The sequence below is a fragment of the Triturus cristatus genome, chromosome 6 (genome assembly GCF_964204655.1).
Source record: "Triturus cristatus chromosome 6, aTriCri1.1, whole genome shotgun sequence".
NCBI classification, from domain to species: Eukaryota; Metazoa; Chordata; class Amphibia; order Caudata; family Salamandridae; genus Triturus; species Triturus cristatus.
In genome coordinates, this window is record NC_140589.1 from 57065079 (window position 1) to 57080851 (window position 15773).

At 39.5% G+C, this 15773-nt stretch overlaps 1 protein-coding gene across 1 annotated transcript in view; it reads right to left on the reverse strand.

The window, feature by feature from the left end:
* The window catches only part of DNAH8 (dynein axonemal heavy chain 8), a 13985216-nt gene that overhangs the window by 6662478 nt on the left and 7306965 nt on the right, over positions 1–15773 (reverse strand). The gene's annotated exons all lie outside the window — the stretch shown is intronic.

Sequence of the window (15773 nt, forward strand, 5' to 3'; positions counted from 1 at the left end):
GTCAATAAAGTCAAATAGTTTACAGTAACATGCTACTCTTCACAAAACCACTTCGGCCTGCAGCAAAAATAACAAGTTCAAGTTCTATATATACAAACCTTTCTTTCCATATTATCTATTTGCTATCCTTCTTGTTCCAAATACATTGCTTGAATCCACCACTAACTAAATTGTATTTTTTATCATATTTATTTAACACTATTTGTTAGAAAGGGGGGTCTCTAGTTGGCAATGGCTGGCCACTTTCCAAGTAGGGACCGTTCTTCCTAAGTCAGAGTAAGAGGGCTACACTCTTTGATAACCCCTGCTCAACCCTGTGGTAACGTAGCACGAGCAGCTAGGCTTATCTCAGAGGCAGTGTGTGAAGCATTGATGACCATACACAGTAACACAGTGAAGAACACTACAAAGGGACACCACACAAGTAGTTATAAAAAATAAGTATCTTTATATATAGACTTAATGGCGGACGGCCAGTGTTTGTGCTGCGATGTTGTGATGCGATGATATCGATGCAATGATCTGTGGGGTTAGCGAGCACTTTGCTGTCCGCAAATGTGCAATGCGACGATCTTTGGTTGCAAGCACTCAGCGGCAGCAGCGCAATGACTTTCTGGTGCGCTTTCAGCTGCGGCGGCTCGCAAACGTGCATTAGCGACGATTTCAGCACTCTCTTCTCTGTAGTAGAACTAGAGGCCCTGGAACTCACAGGAGCCTCACCTGCAGATAGAAATCCACGCTGGGAGGAATCAGGAGGCTGGTGGTGAAGTCTGATGTGCCTGAGACTTCAACAGGAGGCTAGCTCTCTCCTAGGCCTTGGATGATTGCTATAGCAAGATAAATAAAAGTTCTCTCAAAGTCCTTTTCCCTCTTCTTCCAAGTCCAATGGTAACCACTGCAGGCCAATCCAAGAAACAGCACACAAGCACAAGGATAGTCACCTCCTGCAGATTCCTTCAGTTCCACGGACAGAGGTTCGTCTTGTTGTCCAGGAGCAATACAAATTGTAGAGGTTTCAGCACAGATATTTATACCCCAAAAGTCTTTGTTCTCAAAAGCTACAAGTCAATGAACCCAGCCAGAACCAGTTCTGCTCAGTCCTGGATCACTTTGTTTACCAGGCTGCATCCTCCCTTTCAGAAAGAGGGGGTCTGCCATCAAACGCACAGCAGGAGGTGGAGCCAGCATTCACCTTGCCAGGCACAGCCCTATTCAGGTCAAGGAGCTACCCCTCCCCATACTCCAAATGAAGATCTCTCTATTCAACCCAGGTCTGACTCAGCCTGCCCTGTCCCTCCAAAACCAGACAGCCAATACACATAACAGCAGAGCATGCTGGAAGGTTTAGGCAAGAAAATACCTACTTTCTAAAAGTGGTATTTTCAAACACAGAATATAAAAAATAACTTTACTAAAAGATGTATTTTAATATTCTGAGATCAGGCATACTAAATTCGTTTTTCTACCATGTTCCTTTGGTCAGTTAGGACTATAGAATGTCATAGTCAAACTGCCCATTCTGGCCTATGGAGAACAGGTAGCCTTGCGGTAGTGAAAAACGAAATTAGGTATAATTTACTACCAGGACATGCTACACACACCAAGGCATGGCCTACCTTACACATACAATGCACCCTACCATAGGGGTGACTTACATGATGCCATGGGAAGGTTCAGGGGCTGGGAAGGGGGTGCACTTCAAAGCCAATATGGCAGTTCTGGACTGCACACAGACTCTGCAGTGGCAGGTCTGAGGTACACTTTACAAGCTGCTTCTGTGGGTGGTGCAAACCAGCGCTGCAGGCCCACCATCAGCATTTGGTTTACCAGCCCTGGGCACACACAGGCCATGCTACTAGGGACTAACAGGTAAACCAAATAAGCCAATCAAGGATATACCAATTCACATATCATATTTACACAGGGAGCATTCGCGCTGTGGCACTGAATGGCAGTGGCACAGTGCCCAGAGCATCTAACACCAGCAAAAACAGAGGAGACAACAGCGAAAAATGGAAGGGAGACCCACACCAATGGTGCCAGGTCTAACACTATTACATTATACACTTGTTAAATAGTGTCTGTAAACACCTGATCAAACACAAACAAAAGTATATATATATATCAACATTTTGTACAATTCTTTCTAACTAATTATTACAAATCCAAAGTACCAACTAATTTATCCACCACTTAAAATATACTTGCATGTTCACTAAACTGATTTGCAATTAATACTTGTCCATACAAACCAAATATAGCTATTACAGTATCAAGCAAAACACCACTTGCCCTCACAAATACCATCACAATAGCAACAAGATATACATAATATATATTATATGTAGGTGTACTATACATACTGATAATGCATATTTAGTACATATTACTCATGCTAATACCTCTATGCACACTGTCCTATAAATGTCACTTTATATATTGTGCTTTTCTTAATGCCATTTTATGTATACTGTCTCCACTGTGCTACCAAATGCTCCAATACAGTACCACTCTACATACCATGCCCCTCTTAATACTACTTTATGCACTCTACTGTTCTCAGGCACCTCTATCACCTCTACCTTTTCAACGTCCTGTCTGTATTCTAACTCTCTTGATGCCACTCTTTACATTCTGCACCTTTTAATGCTAATCTATCCACTCTACATCTTTACACATTATGCATACTAACTGCACCCTATGCAACTTTACTGAATTCTACAACACACTGCTTTACTCACTCTACTCTTCTCTTATCTTACTATTTCATTATTGCTCACTATAATACATTCTACATCATTGTGTTCCAGTCTGTAACACTCACTTTTACTCAATACAACTTCCTTTTACTCTATTCAGATTACTTTTACACATGCTAAACAGTGGCCACAGTACTGTACAAAATGAGTATAACATTAATAAACTCAGAAAATTCTAGAGTGGCATGCTACTCTTCACAAAACATCTTCAATATTTATCATTACTGCCAAGTGCTATATAAATACACACTTTTCTTTCCTATTATCCCATTACTATCCTTCTTATACTATTAGCTCACTACAATACACTACTGCATTACATTTTAAATCTTTTTCGATATATATTTACCACTATTCCTTTATGGGCTACATCAATATTGTACTTCAACAACTCATCACACATAACAAGCAATATAAACATATATATATACAATACATAGCATGCATATAAAAAAAGTGAAATTAGCAACCACTTTGTTTTGTACAAAGTACACTGCTTTTAATCATAGTACATACACTAGATAAACATAAGCCATGCTGTATCATAATAAACAGTATGTAATAGCATACAAAAAATATACAACTTAATCTCTTTCTTTTTTATTATTTGCCGATATTTCAGATACTAAATCTATAGAGAAAACATATAAAGGTAAGGATATTTTTATTACATTTTGGATGCATATGTTAAGCACAGTTTATTTTAAAAATATCTTTATGCAACACTTATTATACAAACTTTAAATACTTTTAAGTACTGCTTCTAACACATATATATTTGCCAAAAAATACATAAGCTTTATACGAATCTGTATTTTTACATCTACATTTAAATATACATTAATACATAAACAAACATATATAGCTACAGCTAACAAAAAACTATAATTAAAAAACAAACAAATTAAGTAGCAACTAAACAAAAAAGAACTACTTAGGCTAGTATGTAAAAATGCACGCATTTATACAAGCCAATTATCATCAAGGGCATGAAAAATATTCTGCCACTTCAAGGGGCAAACAATGTTTGCCAAATAGCTCATTTGCAATATTACACAACTACTACAAATCAGCAACTATATGGACTATTGAAGATTTACATTATATAATGGACCTTGGAGATGCTTTGTATACAGAAATGCATTCTCTTAATAAACAAGATTTTATGTATCCTGATGATCTACCTACTTACTCTGAACACAATGACAACGTATATTCTATCAGGCTTTCCAAACCATACTATGGAAACACATTAAAGCCCTTTGATACATTATATCCAGATATACGACAAGCATTAATGATGTATTTACCTTCTCATTTTGAAATTTTACTTTGTATGGGTGCCTATGTTATTTCTATTATGAGCAATAACAATACATATGTTATTTTTGACTCGCACAGTCGAGACAGCAATGGGATGCCACACCCAAATGGAACAAGTATAGGTCTCACAAAAAATACTTTTGATGACCTAATAAATTACATTTTTGATTTAGGTAAAAAATTGAAAGAACATCATGCAGATGAAATCCCGTTTGAACTAACTCCAATTACTATTAATACTATTAGGAAAGACTCCTTACAAAAAGTACAACATAGGAACAAACACAAAACAATGTCTACAACAATAAACAAACTTTATGTACATAATACTTAAGCCTATGCTCACTGTAGCAAGCAAACCTCTCCAACACAGCTAAAAAAAACAAATACCAATACTGGAAAATGTATACAACTAACAATTTCACCATTAAATACCACACATAAAACAACAATACATGAAAGCACAGTTAGCAAACGACAAATTACAAACATAGCAAATGTTAGTACACCCAAAAGAAGCAAACAAACAAAAACACTAGATGAAAACGTGCTATTATGTAATATACAAAGTAATGCATCACATACAAATAGCATTCAAAATATGCAGGCATTACCTGCACAAGTACACAATATACCATTAACAACTACCAATAACTTAGCAGACATATATGATATCAGTACAACAATAAATAATACACAATCTAGTAATACAATTTCACATACACCACATGCAAAAAAAACTATTACACCCACTCACAAAATAGTACCCAAAAGTGGTACTCTACACAATGTATTACCAGCAAGCAATAAAAAACTAATAGTTCCACAAGTGCAACAACAAACACAACAATCACCTAGTATTCAAATACAAAATACCTCTACCACAAAACATTTCACTAACATAGTGATACAAGCAAATTATCATTTAAAGAATGCAAAGTTTCACCAGAATACAGACAGCAGCCCGTGCATTACCAATAGTATATTTGCTATTTTATATAACTACCATAAAAGTGCATGTACATGGGCTGCACAAGATCTACATAACATTATGGATCTAGGCAATGCCTTATATATAGAAATGCAATGTATACATAACAAAAATGTTATGCAAGCACAAGATATGCCTAATTATATATAACATAATAATCTAATATGTTCTATAAAGTTTACCAAACCATATTTACATACTATATCAGTACATAATACGTTACAAGAACAAATAACATGTACATTATCTTATGAATTAACTACATAATATGCTATATTAGTATGCATTCACACAGATATAATTTCTACTGTTAAAAGTGCTAATTCCTATTTTGTATTTGATTCTCATTGTAGAAACACAAAAGGAATGCCACATAGTAATGGGAAATTTATAGCAATTAAATGTAATACCTTTAAAAACCTTCTAAAATATATAACAAAACTAGCAATAAACATAATGCCCCCTAATACAACTTCTGTATTAGTACAAATTATACCTGTTAATGTAAACACTATTAAAGACACTTCCCTTAAAAAAGCACAAAAAAGAAGCATTTCAAAGGACACAATAAACACCCCTAAAAAATATATATATATTCATACTGTAAAAAACTATGCAGATACACTCCCAAGTATTTTGCAAACCAATGTCCAAGCAGATGTGATTAATATAGAACATCATAACAACGGCAAAATAATAGATACCAATATCCAACATACAGTAATACTTTCTAACCAATATGAGAGCTCTATTAATATAAGCTCATTACAAAACAAAAATATACCCAAAGAAAGCACAAATATCCGGGTCGGAAGGGCAGCGAACGTGATCCGGCTGGAAAAACTACACGCCATACGGGAGTTTTCCACCCGACTCGCAGAGCTGTACGAGCGAGCAAGTACGATGCGAGCTACATGAAATTCACCGAGCGACTCGTTTCCAGGTCCGAACTGCTCTGTACGTCTCGGTTGGAAGCTAACCGTGGCGTGCAATGGATGCGATTCACGACCGAGCTAGTACGATGCACGCATCGGACAGCCTGTGCGAGCCGGACTGTCCGGCTCGCAAATCGTCTGGGTGGTTGCCTTTGGGGGTCTGCGTTGGACCCCCTGTCACCCGCAGTCCTACGACTCGGACACAGGGGGAAACCCATGGGTCTCCCCAACACAGGCATGTATGGTGCGGAAGGCACCGACGCGTAGTCACTGTAGGGGGCGCACTTGTCCGCGACGTACCCATTCAGTCAATGGGAGCCCATGTACGCGTCGTACGACCGGCTCCCATTGAATTTTATGGGAGTCCGACCGAACCTAGTCTGACAGCATACGGCTGCATCGTACTCACTCGTTCGGACTGCAGGACTCCGGCTCGGTCGGAAAACACTCCGGATCCGGCTCGGTCGGAGTGCTTTCTGACCCGGCTCGGAATCGGCCCCATACTATGAAAGATACCTGCATGTTAAAAACTTAGTTGATACAAACCATAATACATACAATAAACTAACTGAATACTTGCTCAACCTAATATATCTACAAACAATAATCCGATGCTTACACCTCCAGTATCACCAATTAACAGCTGTCTCAATTGATATAATAAACAATGATTTACAATTACATGAACAGCAACTACATTGTGACTTATCACTAGATTTAGGTATTAGAAGTACTACTGAGGAAGAAATATTAAATAACTATATACTACCACAAGACAAATACAATGATATCATGCTCATTTTAACACCTGAACAGCTTAACTTTATATATCACCACTTCAATTGGATAAAAACAAAACAAACACCATGCTATACTTTTTGTACTGGTGGTGCAGGAGTGGGAAAAAGCTTCCTTATAACTGCGCTTTATCAAACACTATTACGATACTACAATACTAAAGCAGGAGAAAATTCTGACAACATTTATATATTATACTTACAGCACCAACAGGAAAAGCAGCACATAATATAAATGGAAAAACACTTCATAGTACATTCAAAATACCAGTCTCACAAACATTAACATATAAACAGCATCTCATGAAAACAGAAGTGCACTTCAAACACAACCAATGCATCTAAAAGTACTAAAATAGATGAAATATCAATGGTAGGCACTAATATGTTCAATTTCATACATAATAGATTGCAAGAAATAAAAGCGTCAAACCTGCCCTTTGGAGGAATATCTTTTTTAGCATTTGGAGATTTTTATCAATTAAAACCAGTTTTTGGCACATATATATTTGACAATTCCAAACATTTATATGGACCATTAAGTTCAAACTTATGGCAAACATATTTTAAATTATATGAACTCACAAAAATTATGAGACAGCTGAATGACCTACCTTTTACACAAATGCTAAATAGATTAAGAATAGATGAACATACACATGCTCATATAGCAAACATTAAATTACTTGAAATAGAACCACATCCCAGTATTAGCAAAACTATACCATATATAGGCGTCGATTCTGATCCTGGAAAAACCGGGTACGAACCGTCGGTCGGAGCGTTTTCTCCGTCCGACTCGTACCCAGGAAAAAAACATTACAAACATGCAAGTACGATTCGCACGGAAACACCATTTCCGTACGATTCGTAACAAACACCGACCGACGAAAAAATACATACCAATGTGATCCGGGAAGGCTCTGACGTGACGTCGGGATGCATGCAGGCTGCGGTGCATGAATCAGGAAGTACGATCCGCACCGACGTCACCCCGCACGGATGATATTTTCCGGCTGCCAAAAACTGCCGGGAAACCAGGACGACGCGCACAAGGAGCACCTGTACGCGACGGACAGCCATGGACCCGAACCTACGTGTCATCCCAGCCCTCATAGCAGTCCACCTGCTCCACAGGCACCGATGCAGACGCCGCAGAAGGTCAGAATAACACCCAGGGGCAAAGGGGGGGGCAGGGGCAGGACACATAACCCCCACACAAGTCACAAATCACACATGCCCTGGACATACCTGACCTGCAGGACCTGGTCACCTCGAGGGGGTGGGGGCGTGTCCAGCAACGCAAGCGTCCGCCACAACGGAAGTGGATGTTGACGCGAACCGGCAACACAACAATACCGGTACATACCATACCCACGCCTTAAGAGCGTGGGTACGGGCCGTACCACGCCCACCACTACGTCACCCCAACAATGGCGGTACGGCCTGTACCCACGTTCGAATGGCCTGGGTACGGGCCGTACCAGCATTGTTGGGGTGATGTGGGGGTATGCGTGGTACGACCCGTACCCCCGCTCTGAAGGGCTGTGGACGGTGCGTACCCCTACGGCACCCCATTGGGGGTCTGCACCGTACCCAGGCCCTCAGAGCGTTGGTACGGGTCGTACCACGCGTACCCCCACATCACCCCAACAATGCTGGTACGGCCTGTACCCAGGCCATTCGAACGTGGGTACGGGCCGTACCGCCATTGTCGGGGTGACGTAGTGGTGGGCGTGGTACGGCCCGTACCCACGATCTTAAGGCCTGGGGACGGTACGTACCCAGGCCTGCAAACCGTGGGTAAAGGAATGCACGGAGCGTACCCCCACCCGTGGATGAATGGAGCGTACCCCCACCCCACCAGTGTATGTACGGACCGTACCCCACCCCACCAGCGTCTGTACGGTGTGTACATGGGCCATGTGGTTGTACAGTGCTGTCCTTTGCTATGGCTTAGTACGACTCATACATGCCCGATGTTGGGTGAGGGTGCTGGTGTGTGGGCCTGGGGTAGGGTGCGTATGAACACGGGCAGGGTGTTGGTCCACACGTCCATCGGTGGTGGTGTTTCGCACCGTACATACAGGGGGGGCTGGGTGTAGGGTCCGTACATACACGGGTGGGGAGTTGGTATGCTGCATGCATACACGGGTGGGGGTACGGTCCGTACATACACGGCTGGGGTGTGGGTACGGTCCGTACATACACTGGTGGGGGGGGTACGGTCCGTACATACACGGGTGGGGAGTTGGTACGCTGCATGCATACACGGGTGGGGGTACGGTCTGTACATACACTGGTGGGGTGGGGGTACGGTCCGTACATACACTGGTGGGGTGGGGGTACGGTCCGTACATACAAGGCTGGGGTGGGGGTACGCTCCATTCATACACGGGTGTGGGTACGCTCCGTACATACACTGGTTGGGTGGGGGTACGGTCCGTACATACACTGGTGGGGTGGGGGTACACTCCATTCATACACGGGTGTGGGTACGCTCCGTACATACACTGGTGGGGTGGGGGTACGGTCTGTACATACACGGGTGGGGAGTTGGTACGCTCCATGCATACATGGGTGGGGGTACGCTCCATGCATACACTGGTTGGGGTTCGGCGCGTACATCCGCGGCCGGGGGGCGTTTTGCGCGTACATGCGGGGTCTGTGGTGGGGTGTTCGGCGCGTATGCGGGCACGTGTCTCCATGGTTGCTATGGGAGTTCGGTCCGTACGGTGTTTTTTCCATGCAGTTGTGAATTCGAAAGGACGGGAGTGATCGTACTTGCGCGGTCAGACTTCATTTTTCTGAATCGTACGGTAAATCGTCCGGGGATGTGTCGGACACAATTTCCGACCCGAGGACGTGTGGGTAACTTTTCCGGATGTGATTCGTATGGAGTTTTTCCCATGCGAATCGTACTTGGCAGTTTGTACGCTTCTTGTACGATTCGGACGGAAAAAAGTCCAGATTCAATTCGGACGGGGGAAATTTTTCCAGGATCCGAATCGGCACCAAAATGTCTACAAACAAAGAAGTAAATACAGTAAATAATGAAGTATTAATGAATCATATACAAAAAAATGCTGTTTTTACAACAATAGCAAATGATACAGTTGCTTCAGATTTAAGTGAAGAAGTAAAAGAAACAATCCTACGCCAATTGCCAACAGACCCCACAAAAACAATGGGCCTATCATACATATTGCATAATGCAATAAAACTGCGCTATAATTTAACTTATAATATCAATGTCAATGATGGATTAACTAATGGCGCTACAGGAATAGTAGAATATGTTGAGCATACAAATAACACACCTATTATAGTATGGATAAAATTTGATAATTCCAATGTAGGTAAATATACTAGACAACAAAACAACCACTTGTATCATATAAGCATTGCAAAGGATTGGACACCAATACTACCTATATCAAGACATTTTCAATTTGCAAAAAAATATATCACAATAATACGAAAACAATTCCCATTACGGCAATCATCTGCACAAACTATACATAGGACGCAAAGCGAAACAATAGAGCCCCTATATATACATTTTAACAATAAAATACATCATTTACATTATGTAGCTATAAGTAGAGCAAAATCCTTACAAAATATATATATAAAAAAATTTGATGAAACAAGATTATTAGTACACACAAAAGTGCGTCAAGAAATGATACGCTTACAAACATATATGTTATTGGAAATAACAATACCACAAATTTCACAATATAAAAATATTTTACAATTATATTACATAATGTTAGATCTTTGCAAAAAAATTATAAATCTATATTAGCTGATACTAATATTTTAAATGCTGATATTTTGTGCCTAACAGAAAGAAGCACAACACGCATAGCACATATTAACAGCTTTCTCATTGATCATTATCATTTAATAATATTTGACAAATTCCACAATGAACATACAAACCATGGCATTGCAATATATTACAACAAAAAACACCTCTGACAACCATTATATACAGCACACCAACAACTCAACATCTTACAATTTACAAAGCATATCAAAAACACAAACTACTTGATAATAATTATATACAAACCACCAAATGTACCAATACATACATTATTACAAAAATTAGCAACAATAATAAATGAATATCCTGACTATAAGTATGTAATAATGGGAGATTTTAACATAGACTTATATACAAAAAAAAAGCTACTTCAGTATTATTAGAATACATGAAATCACACTTTAACTGTACGCAAAAAATAGACTAATTTACAACAGACTACAATTCTTTGCTAGATCATATATATACAAATGAAGATGCCTCACATTATGGAACATTAGAATCATATTACAGTGATCACAAACCAATATGGATACCTATTTAAATAAATGATGTATTTAATCAATGTATTTCTCTTTTCAGATGATTTCTATTCAAGAACTAAAAGAATTGAAGCATGAAGAGACAAAGCCATACCAAAAGGCTATACGTGTGAATATCATAAAGTGCTCAACAAAAACCCATTATCTGAATGCAAAGCAAGAAAATAAGATTTTGTATCATTTGGTTCTAGAAGATGAAAGTGGCTCCATAAAAGCAACATGTTATAATGATGACTATTAAACCCAAACAAAAGAACAAAATGGACTGCTAATTCGCAATTATCTCATCAAAAATAATGTTTTAATTATGACAAAGCAAATGAAAATATCAAGAATGCCACCAATTACTGTACCACAATCTATAATTCAGGAAGCTGAATATATTTTACAGCCACCTGCTCCACCGTTGTCTCCGATAAAGGCAGTCAGAGAATCGCGCATAAGGACACTAATAAGTGTTGTAGGGACAATCACAGAGGTAAGTTAATTATCTTAATTTTTAAATGCATATTTTGCCTAATGTTACTTTTGCCAATAATACCTAAACAAAGTGATGCAATATGACTATGCTTATAACAGTAATAAATATGTGAATTTTTTAAAAATGTTAAACAACTTATCTATTTGTAGCAATATATGTTACAGTATGCATCACAAAAGTACTTGCTGCTTAATAAGAATAAGTAAATGTATTAAATATATACAAATTACATAATGATGTTTGTTTCACACAGAAAACATGCATATTTATATATATCAGTATACAATTATATGTGCTAATATCACAATGGCATGCAAGTGTTGCAAAATACGGTTAAATACATGCAACTTTGTGCTTCCCTCATATCTGAGATGACAAGTACACTCTAGTATAAACCCGGAGTTAGTGCAACATGTGTACATGCACTTGATTTTTCTAGGCATTGGGTCAAATGCATCTATCTATTCCTTTCTGTTCACTCCAAATTTGCAGGCTCGACAAACATTATATTTGTAAAAGCCTGTTCTACTGGCCAACAATATAGTAGGTGTAATAATAACTTCAAAACCAGTTCAGACTAAAGTATTCCTTATTGAGAATGCCCTTCTAAAACTAATAAAAAGCAGATAAGGCAATATAAAAGAAAGAGACAAATCTGTTTTTACGATATGCCAATTGTTTTGTATAATCTACCTAAATTGTTTTCTTGGTCACTATAAGTAATTATAAGCCTTATAGTGTTGGTACTGGATGTATACGTAACGTTACATTGAGTGGGAACAGAGTCAAATTCATTGATTGTTACAAATAACACCTCATTGCTGTTCACCTTCAGTAATGCTATGTCTAAATGTTTGCTGTTATAAGTTATAACCTATTTTTATGAATCTTTGTGTACTGCTTCCACTTGCCATTGTTTAAGGTTAGTTTCTATACTACAAAAAATCTTTATGCTTCAAAATTCTCCATAGGGTGTGCTCCTAATAAGATGTCTGGGGTGGGCACTGTGAAAAGTGTACAGTGCAATTTTCAGCTGTAAACTTCCTATGCACTTTGGTCTGTATTGCATCATCACTGATATACATCTCAACATATAGAAACTGAACACTATAGTCACTGATATGTGCTGCGTATTGTAAATTAGAATTATTGTAATTGATGTTATTTACAAAGCTCTCAGCAGATTCCATGCTGCCAGGCCAAATTACACGAATGCCATCAATAAAGCGCCACCATTTAATAACATGTGCATCATACAGCTGTTTGTAGATCTGCCTGAGGACATGCTCCTCCCACAAGCTAGCATGCAAACATCCGTAGCTGGGAGACAAGCATGCCCCCATGGCCATCCCATGCAGCTGTTAATACACTTCCTTACTAAATATAATACAATTATTAAGTAACCACAGTTCAATTATTTGCGATATCATTGCATTGTGTTCAAAACATTAGATGTTTCTGGAGTGTAGATAATATTTGACAGCTCTTAGTACATCACTGTGTCTAATGCTTGTATATAAAGAACAAATGTCTATTACAATCAGTAGATATTCTTTCTCCCAACGTACCGTCCTTAGTTTAGTAGGAAAATGCCCAGTGTATATATAAATATGTATATATCTATCTATATACATATGTCGAAATACTATACTTAAAGAAGCAATATAACAGGTAAGTAAATATATAAAATAATGTTTACATTCAAAATACAAATAAAACATTTATAAAGTTGTATATTTCAAAACATGTATCTTTTGTATAAATATGTCTATGTATAAAATATTAAGTAACAGTACAATAAAACACAAAATAACTGGTAAGTAAAATGCTCTTAAATACTATAATTATTCTAACTATTACTGATAAAACTGTCAATTACAGTGTGTCTAAATAAAACTTTGCTAATCATTACAGGTAAGTACAAATATTTTTTGAAACTCATACTGTAAGATAAACATACCCCTATATATGTATTGGTAACAAAATGTATATAATCTAAACAGAAGCCAAACGCAAGTACTTAAAAGTTTAACACAAATGTAAAATTTTAAGTACAATTATTACATGTATATTATAAACATATATATACATATATAAATTATTTTTATATATATATGTATATATATGTCTATATATATGTCTATATATATATATATGTAAATATATATATATATATTCACAGAAAAAAACATAGGTTTCAGGCACGTTATAGTTAGGAATTAGCATTTAAAAAACCTCAGAAATTCACTGAAATAACCATAGGTTTCAGGGGTGTTATAGTTAGCTTGACTTTTCACTTGTACATAACCATTGAAATTCCCCCGTTATAGTTAGTTCAGCTAACTATAACTCGCGCGCCCGCAATGCACTGCTGATGACGTCACATATTACATCACTCATGACATGGTCAGTGACATCACTCATGACATCACTGATGACATCTCAAATGACATCACTGATGACATCATCCAGTGAATGTGTGTTTTTCTGAAAATCAAATATGTTTTATCTATGTATATCTCAAGGTCGATGGAAGAATAAATGGGTGTATAAGTGTCTAAATGGATGATTTGTTTTTGAAAAATTTATTGTGTAACTGACTGATTAAGTGTATCATAGTGAATACATGGCTTAGTGAGTAATGTTTAAATATGTAAATATCTGTATCAGTCTCTCACTTTGTGTATAAGTGGCTGAATGGGTTGGTGAGTAGCTACATGGGTGTCTATATAGGTTATTAGTTGGTTTTTTGAGTATCAGTCTGAGTGTCTGCATGGTTCGGTGGGGGGTATTACGTAGTGCATAGGTGCATGAATGAGTGACTCACTCTTTGTATGTGTTGAAGACAGCATGTGTGCAGGACTGTATGGGTGGATGAGTGTGTGTATGGGTGTGTTAGTGAGTGAATGACTGTCTCAATAGTGTCTTTATGAGTAACTACATATGTTTTAAACTTGTATATGTGACTATTGGTGTATATAAGTGAGTATATGTGAGAGTGAGAGATTGAAAGAGTTCCTGTATGAATAAGTATGTGTTTCTATAAGTGATTGTTTAAAAGACTTTGGTGCCGATTACGATCCGGTAAAAACCGGGTACGAACCGTCGGTCGGAGCGTTTTCTCCGTCCGACTCGTACCCGGTTGTAAAACTTTACAAACATGGAATTACGATTCGCACGGAAACACCATTTCCATACGAATCGTACAAAACCCCGACCGACGAAAATGAACGTACAAATGCGATCCGGGAAAGCGCCGACGTGACGTCGGGATGCACGCAGCCTGCCATTCACGAACCAGGAATCACGATTCGCACCGACGTCATCCCGCACGGTGAATATTTTCCGGCTGCCAAAAACTGCCGGGAAATCAGGACGACGCGAACAAGGAGGACCTGTACGCGACGGACAGACAGGACGACGCGAACAAGGAGTACCTGTACGCGACGGACAGACATGGACCCGAACCTACGTGTCATCCCGGCCCTCATAGCAGTCGACCTCCTCTACAGGTTCGGACGCAGACGCCGCAGAAGGTTAGAACAACAAAGGGAGACGGAAAGGGGGGGGGTGGCAGGACCAGGGGCAGGCCACAAAACCCCCACCAAAGTCACACAGCACACATGCCCTGGACATACCTGACCCTCAGGCCATGGTCACTACGAGGGGGTGGGGGCGTGTCCAGCTAAGCCAGCGACCGCCACAACGGAAGTTCTTGACGACGCGAACCGGCAACACAACAATACAGGTACGTCCCGTACCAACGCCTTAAGAGCGTGGGTACGAGTCGTACCACGCCCACACCTACGTCACCCCAACAATGGCGGGACGGCTCGTACCCACGTGGCAAAGGCCTGGGTACGGCCCGCACAAGCATTCCACAGCGTGGGTACGGATATGTACAGACCGTACCCCCACCCGTGTATGCATGGAGCGTACCCCCCATGCCAACAGTGTACGTACGGACCGTAACCCCACCCGCGTATGCATGGAGCGTACCCCCACCCCAACAGTGTAAGTACGACCCGTACCCCCACCCGCGTACGTATGGAGCGTACCCCCCACCCCAACAGTGTAAGTATGACCCGCACCCTCGCCCGCGTACGTATA